Source organism: Oncorhynchus nerka, linkage group LG17 (assembly GCF_034236695.1).
Source record: "Oncorhynchus nerka isolate Pitt River linkage group LG17, Oner_Uvic_2.0, whole genome shotgun sequence".
Classification (NCBI taxonomy): Eukaryota; Metazoa; Chordata; class Actinopteri; order Salmoniformes; family Salmonidae; genus Oncorhynchus; species Oncorhynchus nerka.
The window spans coordinates 6305977-6318476 of NC_088412.1; the positions used below are offsets into that span (position 1 = coordinate 6305977).

Consider the following 12500-nt stretch of genomic DNA (forward strand, 5'->3'; position numbering starts at 1 on the left):
CAGTGTAGTAAACAGAGTGAGTACTGTAGTGTAGTAACCAGTGAGTACAGTAGTACAGTAGTGTAGGTAAAACAATAGACTACATTTATCCACATGTCTGTAGACAGTGACATCATGAACATTAACTTGTAGTCTGACATCAATCTTGCAGTTGTCAAAGCTTTGAAAATATGTCTATGTCCTGGGAAATGTTCTGTTACTTACAACCTCATGCTAATCACATTTGCCTACGTTAGCTCAACTCTCATGCTAATCACATTAGCCTACGTTAGCCAACCTCATGCTAATCACATTAGCCTACGTTAGCTCAACCTCATGCTAATCACATTAGCCTACGTTAGCTCAACCTCATGCTAATCACATTAGCCTACGTTAGCTCAACCTCATGCTAATCACATTAGCCTACATTAGCTCAACCGTCTCACAGGGGGAGACCGACCCCGTAGAGGATAATGCCCTTTTAGTGTAACACCAGATCCCAAATCAGTGGATTTCACAACTTGAATCTGTTTACACATTTAATTGTTTTTAATACTTCATTTGTGGAGGTGAAGAATCTTTTCAACTAATTTTGAGCATTTTTTATGAAAGTTAAACTATACCTCTTCAGGTATGTTAACCTATATTATAATTGTACTACATTTACATTTAAGTCATTTAGCAGACGCTCTTATCCAGAGCGACTTACAAGTCTGTTTATCATCATGAACCTCTGTTGTCTGTCTAGAAACGGTGCTGTTACAGATACTGCTTGTATTTATCATCATGAACCTCCTCTGTTGTCTGTCTAGAAACGGTGCTGTTACAGATACTGCTTGTGTTTATCATCATGAACCTCCTCTGTTGTCTGTCTAGAAACGGTGCTGTTACAGATACCTTGTGTTTATCATCATGAACCTCCTCTGTCTGTCTAGAAACGGTGCTGTTACAGATACTGCTTGTGTTTATCATCATGAACCTCCTCTGTTGTCTGTCTAGAAACGGTGCTGTTACAGATACTGCTTGTGTTTATCATCATGAACCTCCTCTGTTGTCTGTCTAGAAACGGTGCTGTTACAGATACTGCTTGTGTTTATCATCATGTGATGGAAGATTAGAACCTTTTCTTGATGTTTAATGTGAAAACAAGGTTCATTTCATTCTAATTGTGAAGATGTATCAAAACATTTAGGCATTAAAGTCAATACATCAAGCAAGGTGTTAGGTTGTAAACAGATGACTCAAACGAATGCAGAGAAAAGCTCAAACAGAGTTCATTCACCCCACTGAATGCTGCATTTATATGCCATAGCTTGCACATAACCAAACAATAATTGATACGTCAAGACAAAGGTAGGGGTGTAACTTCTCAGAAATGTCCTTCTGTTTCCCAGAACTGCCTGTTGGTCTGTTGTTGAGCGGCTGGTATCACCCCTCCCCCATTATCCCCCATGTTGCTCCACCTCCTTGTGGGAGGAGCCAGGCAGAGCCACAGATCAGGTAAGTACAGATTCTTCTCCAGTGATGTCAACGTGATATTACCTATGTTACACTGAACACATATCCTAGATCTAGAGGAAGTTGATTTACAAACAGCAGAATGTTCTGTAGGTGTTCTGATTGGGGTGATTGTGTGTTCCAGCTTCCAGATCTAGAGGAAGTTGATTTACAAACAGCAGAATGTTCTGTAGGTGTTCTGATTGGGGTGATTGTGTGTTCCAGCTTCCACTGCCAACAAGGAACACAACTTCTTAACCCATTACATTGGTGTCAACCATACTTTTATTCAGTCTAATCCAGCTGAACCCAGGTATACCTGTTGTAAATTATATTTTTATCATAACAAACTGTGTCTAAAGTTTCCAGACATATATTTTAGAGTTTAACAGTTGGTAATAAATCAGTATTTCTGATGTTTTTCTTGTTTTGTTTGTTCATCCTGTTTTGACCTCCAGACTCCTCCATCTCATCCCACCAACTCTGTCAGTCCACCAGGCCACTGCAGTAACAGCCATATCTAATTATTTGTAACGGCTTTCTTCCGTCGAAGGAGAGTCGGATGCAGCTAGTTAGTTAGTTGGTTAGTTAGTTGGTTAGTTCGATACATCTTTAATAATGAAAAAACACCAACAAACAAAAACAACAAATGGAACGTGAAAACCTATACAGCCTATCTGGTGGAATACATACGCACAGAGACAGGAACAATCACCCACAACATACTCAAAGAATATGGCTGCCCATATATGGTTCCCAATCAGAGACAACGATAATCACCTGACTCTGATTGAGAACCGCCTCAGGCAGCCATAGGCTATGCTAGACACCCCACCAAAACCCCATGACAAAAACGCACCACAATAAGCCATGTCACACCCTGGCCTGACCAAATAAATGAAGACAAACATACATACTTCGACCAGGGCGTGACATTATTATAATGTAACCATGACAATGGATTCCTGACATAGTTGGAGCGCCTTCCACCAGCACCTGCCACCTCTAGCTGGGGGAACTTGGAAAAATAAACGAAAGCTCTATTAAACCAGTATGTTGTTATTCCTGTTTGAAGAGAGGAAAGGGCTCCTGAAGATTGAAATAGTGTTCTTCAATTATTTTAATGCCTAATCTTTTACGTGAATGTGTAGTGATTTTACAAATACATTTTGCTCTATCAGGAAACTGATCAAACAGGCAAGTAGGCACGATGGAACACGCCTCCACACACGACACACCCACATCCTGTTAGATCACCTGATTAAGCTGATAAATACTCATCAACAGTCCCAATTTATTGACAATAAATGTTGTTAAAAAAATATTTTTTTTTCAGTCTAGTTACATCTGCATCTTATCCAGTCGTTTTAATATTTGCATTTGCAGAGGTGGAACATAAAATGGGGGTAAGATTATTTTAAAACTCATTTGTAGCATTTCTAATGAAAGTTAACTGAAGAGGTAAAGTTTGTTAACCTATATTCTTGCTCTAATAGTCTGTTAATCAAAACATCATGAACATCCTTCAGTGTCTGTCTAGTAACGGTGCTGTTACAGATACTGTTTGTGTTTATCATCATGAACCTCCTCTGTTGTCTGTCTAGAAACGGTGCTGTTACAGATACTGCTTGTGTTTGTCGTCGTATGATTAAAAATCATGTCACTTCCTCTTTGTGTTTAATGTAAAAACAAGGTTAAACTAATACTGTTCTGGTCTTTTTTTCCCATTGTTTTCAGGATAATGACGATGAAAACCAACATTTCGGCTTTAAAGTAAATGTTGAGGAAAATGGCAATGGAAAAAAATGTTTAATCAATATTAGTATGGAGTACGGTATACAAAGAGGACACGTTACTGTTGATACTGATGACCAAGACTTTAAACAAGTTTTCTCAAAAGAAATGTGTAAACGCAAGTTAGACTTCTTAGGTCCTTTTGATCCAAATACTGTATTTAAACATGTATCTTTCCTAAAACCAAATAACATCTCTGAAGAAAGTAACTATGTGATTTACATCAATAGTCCGTATGATTATTTCAACGTAATCATCTATTTCTGGGAAATAAGGAACAAATAAAACATGTAACAGACCCGATTTATATAATCGTAGGTTCTTTTATTTCTAGACTGGATAGGAGGGACTTCTATATTAATACTGAGCTCAGAATTAATGATAAAGATATTGAGCTTGCTATTAAGGAAGGAAAACTTAACGTATCTGATATTGTAATTAAAGGAAACCCTGCTATTAAGGAAGGAAAACTTCATATATCTGAAAGAAAACATTCCAATCACGTCTCATATGGTACATTAGATAATATGGCATCGAAGTACCTAGATTTCAGTCTTGCTCTCACTGATATAATCAATGGAAATCAGGAAAAACTTCTTTGTATAACTAATCATTTTGACATCATTGCTTTACTTGCGGTATCATTGTCAGGTAATCAGAAATCCAGTGATGATATTTATTAACCTACTTGCATTGACGATGGATTCCTTACATGTTTGGACTGACTTCCATGAGCACCTGCCACCTCTAGCTGGGGGAACATGGAAAAATAAACAGGAGTACTGTCCCAAATTTATGGAACGACTAAACCTTTTTTTTTCAAAAACAGTTTCTGAAACATTTTCTGAAATTATTTGAACATGGATTTTCTTTGATAAATTTAATTAATTTGAAAAAGTTGTCCTTCATGGAAAGGGCGGGTGGTGGAGGGTCCCAAAAATATATATATATATCTATATAAAATCTCATTAAAAAAACTACAAAAACATAAAATGTAATAAAATATCAACAAATTCATCTTCATTATTCATTAATTTATTATTTGACACGACTAAACCTTTTTCTTCTAATTTGTAGCATTTCTTATAAAAGTTAACTGAAGAGGTAAAGTTTGTTAACCTATATTCTTGCTCTAATAGTCTGTTAATCAAAACATCATGAACATCCTTCAGTGTAACGGTGCTGTTACAGATACTGCTTGTGTTTGTCGTCGTATGATTAAAAATAATGTCACTTCCTCTTCGTGTTTAATGTAAAAACAAGGTTAAACTAATACTGTTCTGGTCTTTTTCATTCATTGTTTTCAGGATAATGACGATGAAAACCATCATTTCGGCTTTACAGTAAATATTGAGGAAAATGGCAATGGAATTTTTTTTTAATCAATATTATTATGGAGTACAAAGAGGACACGTTACTATTGATACTGATGACCAAGACTTTAAACAAGTTTTCTCAAAAGAAATGTGTAAACGCAAGTTAGACTTCTTAGGTCCTTTTGATCCAAATACTGTATTTAAACAGTTATTTTTCCTAAAACCAAATAACATCTCTGAAGAAAGTAACTATGTGATTTACATCAATAGTCCGTATGATTATTTCAACGTAATCATCTATTTCTGGGAAAATAAGGAACAGATAAAACATGTAACAGACCCGATTTATATAATATCAGGGTGTTATATTTCTAGACTGGATAGGAGGGACTTCTATATTAATACTGAGCTCAGAATTAATGATAAAGATATTGAGCTTGCTATTAAGGAAGGAAAACTTAATGTATCTGAAATAAAACATTCCAATCAGAAATCCAGTGGTGATATTTAGTAACCTAATTGCATTGACGATGGATTCCTTACATGTTTGGACTGACTTCCATGAGCACCTGCCACCTCTAGCTGGGGGAACATGGAAAGAACAACAGCAGTACAGTAATGTCCCAAATTTAGGGAAGGGGTTATGGATTTTCTGAAACATTTTCTGAAACATTTTCGATAATTATTTGAACATGGATTTTCTTTGATAATTGAATTTATTTGAGAAGGGTGGTGGAGGGTCCAAATAAAGCCAAATAAAACCAAAATGTTATAAAATATCAACAAATTCATCGTCATTATCCCCCATGTTGTTCCACCTCCGCTTCTGGGAGGAGCCTGGCGAGGTCACAGATCAGGTAAGTTCAGATTCTTCTCCAGTGATGTCAACGTGATATTATCTCTGTTACACTGATCACATATCCCAGATCTAGAGGAAGTTGATTTACAAACAGCAGAATGTTCTGTAGGTGTTCTGATTGGGGTGATTGTGTGTTCCAGCTTCCACTGCCAACAAGGAACACAACTTCTTAACCCATTTCATTGGTGTCAACCATACTTTTATTCAGTCTAATCCAGAGAACCCAGTTGTAAATCTTTTTTTTATCATAACAAACTGTGTCTAAAGTTTCCAGACATATATTTTAGAGTTTAACAGTTGGTAATAAATCAGTATTTCTGATGTTTTTCTTGTTTTGTTTGTTCATCCTGTTTTGACCTCCAGACTCCTCCATCTCATCCCACCAACTCTGTCAGTCCACCAGGCCACTGCAGTAACAGCCACATCTTCACGTCACGTAGCTTCAGTACCATCTCATCCCACCAACCCTGTCAGGCCACTGCAGTAACAGCCATATCTTCACATCACAAAGCTTCAGTACCATCTCAATGTGTTGTAAGTCCTGTACAGCACTTGGTATTCATCACTATTCAGACAATGTTACAGCTGTTAACATGTAATGACATTTCCAACCAAACCAACCCCCTCTGATTCTTCTCATTCAGGAAGTACCATCCAGGATCCTGTGGCAACGTCAATATGAAACAGCATTGACCCGTGATCACCACCAACCAGGGATCCACAGCGGTTGCCTTGGACACCCAGTGAAACAGCACTGACCCGTGATCACCACCAACCAGAGCTCCACAGCGGTTGCCTTGGACACCCAGTGAAACAGCACTGACCCGTGATCACCACCAACCAGAGCTCCACAGCGGTTGCCTTGGACACCCAGGCTTCACTCAAGATCGTCAAAAGGACATTTGGAAGGATCCCATTGAGCAAAGTAAACAACGATATGTTTTTTCATGTCTTTTGCTCGTAGGGATGACTTCCCGAGAGAGCACACCAGGCAGCATGGAGCACTTTGATGTGATTGGCTGTTCAGCAGGAAGTTTCATCTGGCTACACAGAAGGGATGATGAATCTGACAGAGAATGGTTTTTTAAAATAAATATTAAAAAAAGATGAAAAGTACAGAATGACTCGATTGATCAATTAATAACACAACTGTTTTTTTAAATACATGGAATAATGTGATTAGTCAAGGTACAGAGTTCCTCTGTCCAGTGTCTGTTATTTTGCCCATCTTAGTCTTTTATTGGCCAGTCTGAGATATGGCTAGTTTCGGTGTAACTCTGCCTAGACGGCCAATTTGAAATTTTGAAGTGACCCCAAACGTTTGAACGGTAGTGTACACTACCAGTCAAAAGGTTGGGACACACCTACTCATTCAATAAAAACAACTATTTTCTACATTGTAGAATAATAGTGGAGACATCAAAACTCTGAAATAACACATATGGAATCATGTCCTAACCAAACAAGTGTTAATCAAATCAAAATATGTTTTATATTATAGATTCTTCAAGGTAGCCACCCTTTTGCCTTGATATATTAGATGCTATAGACTATGTTCAGTTTAGTATAGGAGTTTAGTTTAGGAGTTTAGTTTAGGAGTTTAGTATAGGAGTTTAGTTTAGGAGTTTAGTATAGGAGTTTAGTATGGGAGTTTAGTATAGGAGTTTAGTATAGGAGTTTAGTATAGGAGTTTAGTATAGGAGTTTAGGAGTTTAGTATAGGAGTTTAGTATAGGAGTTTAGTATAGGAGTTTAGGAGTTTAGTATAGGAGTTTAGTATAGGAGTTTAGTATAGGAGTTTAGTATAGGAGTTTAGGAGTTTAGTATAGGAGTTTAGTATAGGAGTTTAGTAGTTTAGTATAGGAGTTTAGTATAGGAGTTTAGTATAGGAGTTTAGGAGTTTAGTATAGGAGTTTAGGAGTTTAGTATAGGAGTTTAGTTTAGGAGTTTAGTATGGGAGTTTAGTATAGGAGTTTAGTATAGGAGTTTAGTATAGGAGTTTAGTATAGGAGTTTAGGAGTTTAGTATAGGAGTTTAGTATAGGAGTTTAGTATAGGAGTTTAGTATAGGAGTTTAGGAGTTTAGTATAGGAGTTTAGTATAGGAGTTTAGTATAGGAGTTTAGTATAGGAGTTTAGTAGTTTAGTATAGGAGTTTAGTATAGGAGTTTAGTATAGGAGTTTAGGAGTTTAGTATAGGAGTTTAGGAGTTTAGTATAGGAGTTTAGTATAGGAGTTTAGTATAGGAGTTTAGGAGTTTAGTATAGGAGTTTAGGAGTTTAGTATAGGAGTTTAGGAGTTTAGTAAAGTTTTGGGAGTTTGGTATAGGTTTAGGAGTTTAGTATAGGAGTTTAGGAGTTTAGTATAGGAGTTTAGGAGTTTAGTATAGGAGTTTAGTATAGGAGTTTAGGAGTTTAGTATAGGAGTTTAGGAGTTTAGTATAGGAGTTTAGTATGGGGGTTTAGTATAGGAGTTTAGTATGGGGGTTTAGTATAGGAGTTTAGTATAGGAGTTTAGTATAGGAGTTTAGTATGGGAGTTTAGTATAGGAGTTTAGTATAGGAGTTTAGCACAGGAGTTTAGTATAGGAGTTTAGTATAGGAGCCTAATATAGGAGTTTAGTATAGGAGTTTAGTTTAGGAGTTTAGCATAGGAGTTTAGTATAGGAGTTTAGTATGGGAGTTTAGTATAGGAGTTTAGTATAGGAGTTTAGTATAGGAGTTTAGTATAGGAGTTTAGTTTAGGAGTTTAGCATAGAGGTTTGCATAGGAGTTTAGTATAGGAGTTTAGTATAGGAGTTTAGTATAGGAGTTTAGCCCGCAGCTGGTATGTGGTAAAACTGTGGTCAAGTACATCGAATAGAGAAACTTGAGGAACAGAATAGACCTGTGTGATTTCCAATCATCTTTGCTTCTGAGTAACTTGGTCACACGGCATAAGACAAAGAGCCTCTGAGAAGAGACCACAGTTCTTCAGACCATCCTGTCCTTTTCGTATCTTCCAAGTGCACATCTGTGTGGAGATATGAAGAGAACAGAGGCTAGCTTGGTAGAGAAAGGAATAACAGAACTGTCGTTATCACTTGTTTGTGCGCTATGACCTCACAGACCCGATACACATAACCACAAGAAGGAAACAAGGTAGAATATGATGCTCCCATCTGACAGGGAGGGGTGGAGCCAACCATGAATAAACTGTTTTGTGTTTGCTGTATTATTGGGCTCTCAATGATCACCTACGGGAGGTCGTTGACCAGCTCCATTATTGATCACCTACGGGAGGTCGTTGACCAGCTCCGTTATTGATCACCTGCGGGAGGTCGTTGACCAGCTCCGTTATTGATCACCTGCAGGAGGTCGTTGACCAGCTCCATTATTGATCACCTACGGGAGGTCGTTGACCAGCTCTATTATTGATCACCTACGGGAGGTCGTTGACCAGCTCCGTTATTGATCACCTACGGGAGGTCGTTGACCAGCTCTATTATTGATCACCTACGGGAGGTCGTTGACCAGCTCCGTTATTGATCACCTGCAGGAGGTCGTTGACCAGCTCCATTATTGATCACCTACGGGAAGTCGTTGACCAGCACTATTATTGATCACCTGCAGGAGGTCGTTGACCAGCTCTATTATTGATCACCTACGGGAGGTCGTTGACCAGCTCCATTATTGATCACCTACGGGAGGTCGTTGACCAGCTCTATTATTGATCACCTACGGGAGGTCGTTGACCAGCTCCGTTATTGATCACCTGCAGGAGGTCGTTGACCAGCTCCATTATTGATCACCTACGGGAGGTCGTTGACCAGCTCCATTATTGATCACCTACGGGAGGTCGTTGACCAGCTCCGTTATTGATCACCTACGGGAGGTCGTTGACCAGCTCCATTATTGATCACCTACGGGAGGTCGTTGACCAGCTCCATTATTGATCACCTACGGGAGGTCGTTGACCAGCTCCATTATTGATCACCTACGGGAGGTCGTTGACCAGCTCCATTATTGATCACCTACCCCAGCTCCATTATTGATCACCTACGGGAGGTCGTTGACCAGCTCCATTATTGATCACCTACGGGAGGTCGTTGACCAGCTCCATTATTGATCACCTACGGGAGGTCGTTGACCAGCTCCATTATTGATCACCTACGGGAGGTCGTTGACCAGCTCCATTATTGATCACCTGCGGGAGGTCGTTGACCAGCTCCATTATTGATCACCTACGGGAGGTCGTTGACCAGCTCTATTATTGATCACCTACGGGAAGTCGTTGACCAGCTCTATTATTGATCACCTGCAGGACCAGCTCTATTATTGATCACCTACGGGAGGTCGTTGACCAGCTCTATTATTGATTGATCACCTACGGGAGGTCGTTGACCAGCTCCATTATTGATCACCTACGGGAGGTCGTTGACCAGCTCCATTATTGATCACCTACGGGAAGTCGTTGACCAGCTCCATTATTGATCACCTACGGGAAGTCGTTGACCAGCTCCATTATTGATCACCTACGGGAAGTCGTTGACCAGCTCTATTATTGATCACCTGCGGGAGGTCGTTGACCAGCTCTATTATTGATCACCTACGGGAGGTCGTTGACCAGCTCTATTATTGATCACCTGCGGGAGGTCGTTGACCAGCTCTATTATTGATCACCTGCGGGAAGTCGTTGACCAGCTCCATTATTGATCACCTACGGGAAGTCGTTGACCAGCTCTATTATTGATCACCTACGGGAAGTCGTTGACCAGCTCTATTATTGATCACCTACGGGAGGTCGTTGACCAGCTCCATTATTGATCACCTACGGGAGGTCGTTGACCAGCTCCGTTATTGATCACCTGCGGGAGGTCGTTGACCAGCTCCATTATTGATCACCTACGGGAAGTCGTTGACCAGCTCCATTATTGATCACCTACGGGAAGTCGTTGACCAGCTCCATTATTGCAATAATTAATCAATATTAAAGGTAGATTGTTTGAAGAAATTGAAAGTCTCTTCTCCCTTACTTGATTAGAATTTCCTCGACCAGTATGTCCAAACGTTTGACTGTATAAATGATTGTTTGGTTATTTACAAGCGATGCAGATGCAACATCCAGGGGGCTGAATACACCTGGTTTGAACTTTTCTCTGATGACAAAACACAAGCAGTGTCTTTAACAGCACCGTTTCTAGACAGACAACAGAGGATGTTCATTATGTTTTGATCAACAGACTATTAGAATTAGAATTCAGGTTAACATAAATGTTTCCTCTTCAGTTATATTACAGTGCATGTAAATGAAAGCCTGGAAGTTTTTTTTATTTGCCTGGTTAAACAATCTCATTGCCCTGACAGGTAGTAATAGGTGAAGGGTACAGAGGTCTATTTCTTGCTTTAGAAAACACCATTATTTTAGTTTTGTCAGTTTTGAGGATAAGCTTCAATTGACACAAGGTATGTTGAACAGTATAAAAAGCAGCAAGTTCTGGAAAGCTTTTGTAAGAGACGAGGCACAACAATAAATAACAGTATCATCAGCATAAAAGTGGATTTTGCACACCATTACCTCTCTCCTCTTTCACATCCCTCTATCATCACTCCATGGGGGAGTACAACCATTACCTCTCTCCTCTTTCACATCCCTCTATCATCACTCCATGGGGGTTTACAACCATTACCTCTCTCCTCTTTCACATCCCTCCATGGGGGAGTACAACCATTACCTCTCTCCTCTTTCACATCCCTCTATCATCACTCCATGGGGGAGTACAACCATTACCTCTCTCCTCTTTCACATCCCTCTATCATCACTCCATGGGGGTTTACAACCATTACCTCTCTCCTCTTTCACATCCCTCTATCATCACTCCATGGGGAGTACAACCATTACCTCTCTCCTCTTTCACATCCCTCTATCATCACTCCATGGGGAGTACAACCATTACCTCTCTCCTCTTTCACATCCCTCTATCATCACTCCATGGGGAGTACAACCATTACCTCTCTCCTCTTTCACATCCCTCTATCATCACTCCATGGGGAGTACAACCATTACCTCTCTCCTCTTTCACATCCCTCTATCATCACTCCATGGGGAGTACAACCATTACCTCTCTCCTCTTTCACATCCCTCTATCATCACTCCATGGGGAGTACAACCATTACCTCTCTCCTCTTTCACATCCCTCTATCATCACTCCATGGGGAGTACAACCATTACCTCTCTCCTCTTCACATCCCTCTATCATCACTCCATGGGGAGTACAACCATTAAAGACCTCTCCCTCTTTCACATCCCTCTACAATACCATGGGGTATGTAGAACCATTAAAGACCAGTTTGGTACAATACAGGTACTGTATGTAGAACCATAGTAAAGACCAGTATGGACTATCAATACAGGTACTGTATGTAGAACCATAGTAAAGACCAGTATGGACTATCAATACAGACTGTAGTATGGACTATGGACTAATACAGGTACTGTATGTAGAACCATAGTAAAGACCAGTATGGACTATCAATACAGGTACTGTATGTAGAACCATAGTAAAGACCAGTATGGACTATCAATACAGGTACTGTATGTAGAACCATAGTAAAGACCAGTATGGACTATCAATACAGGTACTGTATGTAGAACCATAGTAAAGACCAGTATGGACTATCAATACAGATACTGTATGTAGAACCATAGTAAAGACCAGTATGGACTATCAATACAGGTACTGTATGTAGAACCATAGTAAAGACTAGTATGGACTATCAATACAAATACTGTATGTAGAACCATAGTAAAGACCAGTATGGACTATCAATACAGGTACTGTATGTAGAACCATAGTAAAGACCAGTATGGACTATCAATACAAAGTGACCATTCAGAATGAGTCCCAGTTCAATGAGAGGAAGTCTTAACAGAACTGGGGGATGACAGACAGGAAGTGGGGGGGTGGAGATCTAATATATTGTTGTGCCAAACACTAAAGCATGATATTGTAATAAATCTACACCCTATTCCCTACGTAGAACACTACTTTAGACCTGGTCAGAAGCACCGTAGTGCACT

The 12500-nt window shown here is 39.5% G+C and overlaps 1 protein-coding gene across 1 annotated transcript in view; it reads left to right on the forward strand.

The window, feature by feature from the left end:
* Positions 1–12500, forward strand: part of LOC135561380 (E3 ubiquitin/ISG15 ligase TRIM25-like) — a 426185-nt gene that overhangs the window by 21627 nt on the left and 392058 nt on the right. The gene's annotated exons all lie outside the window — the stretch shown is intronic.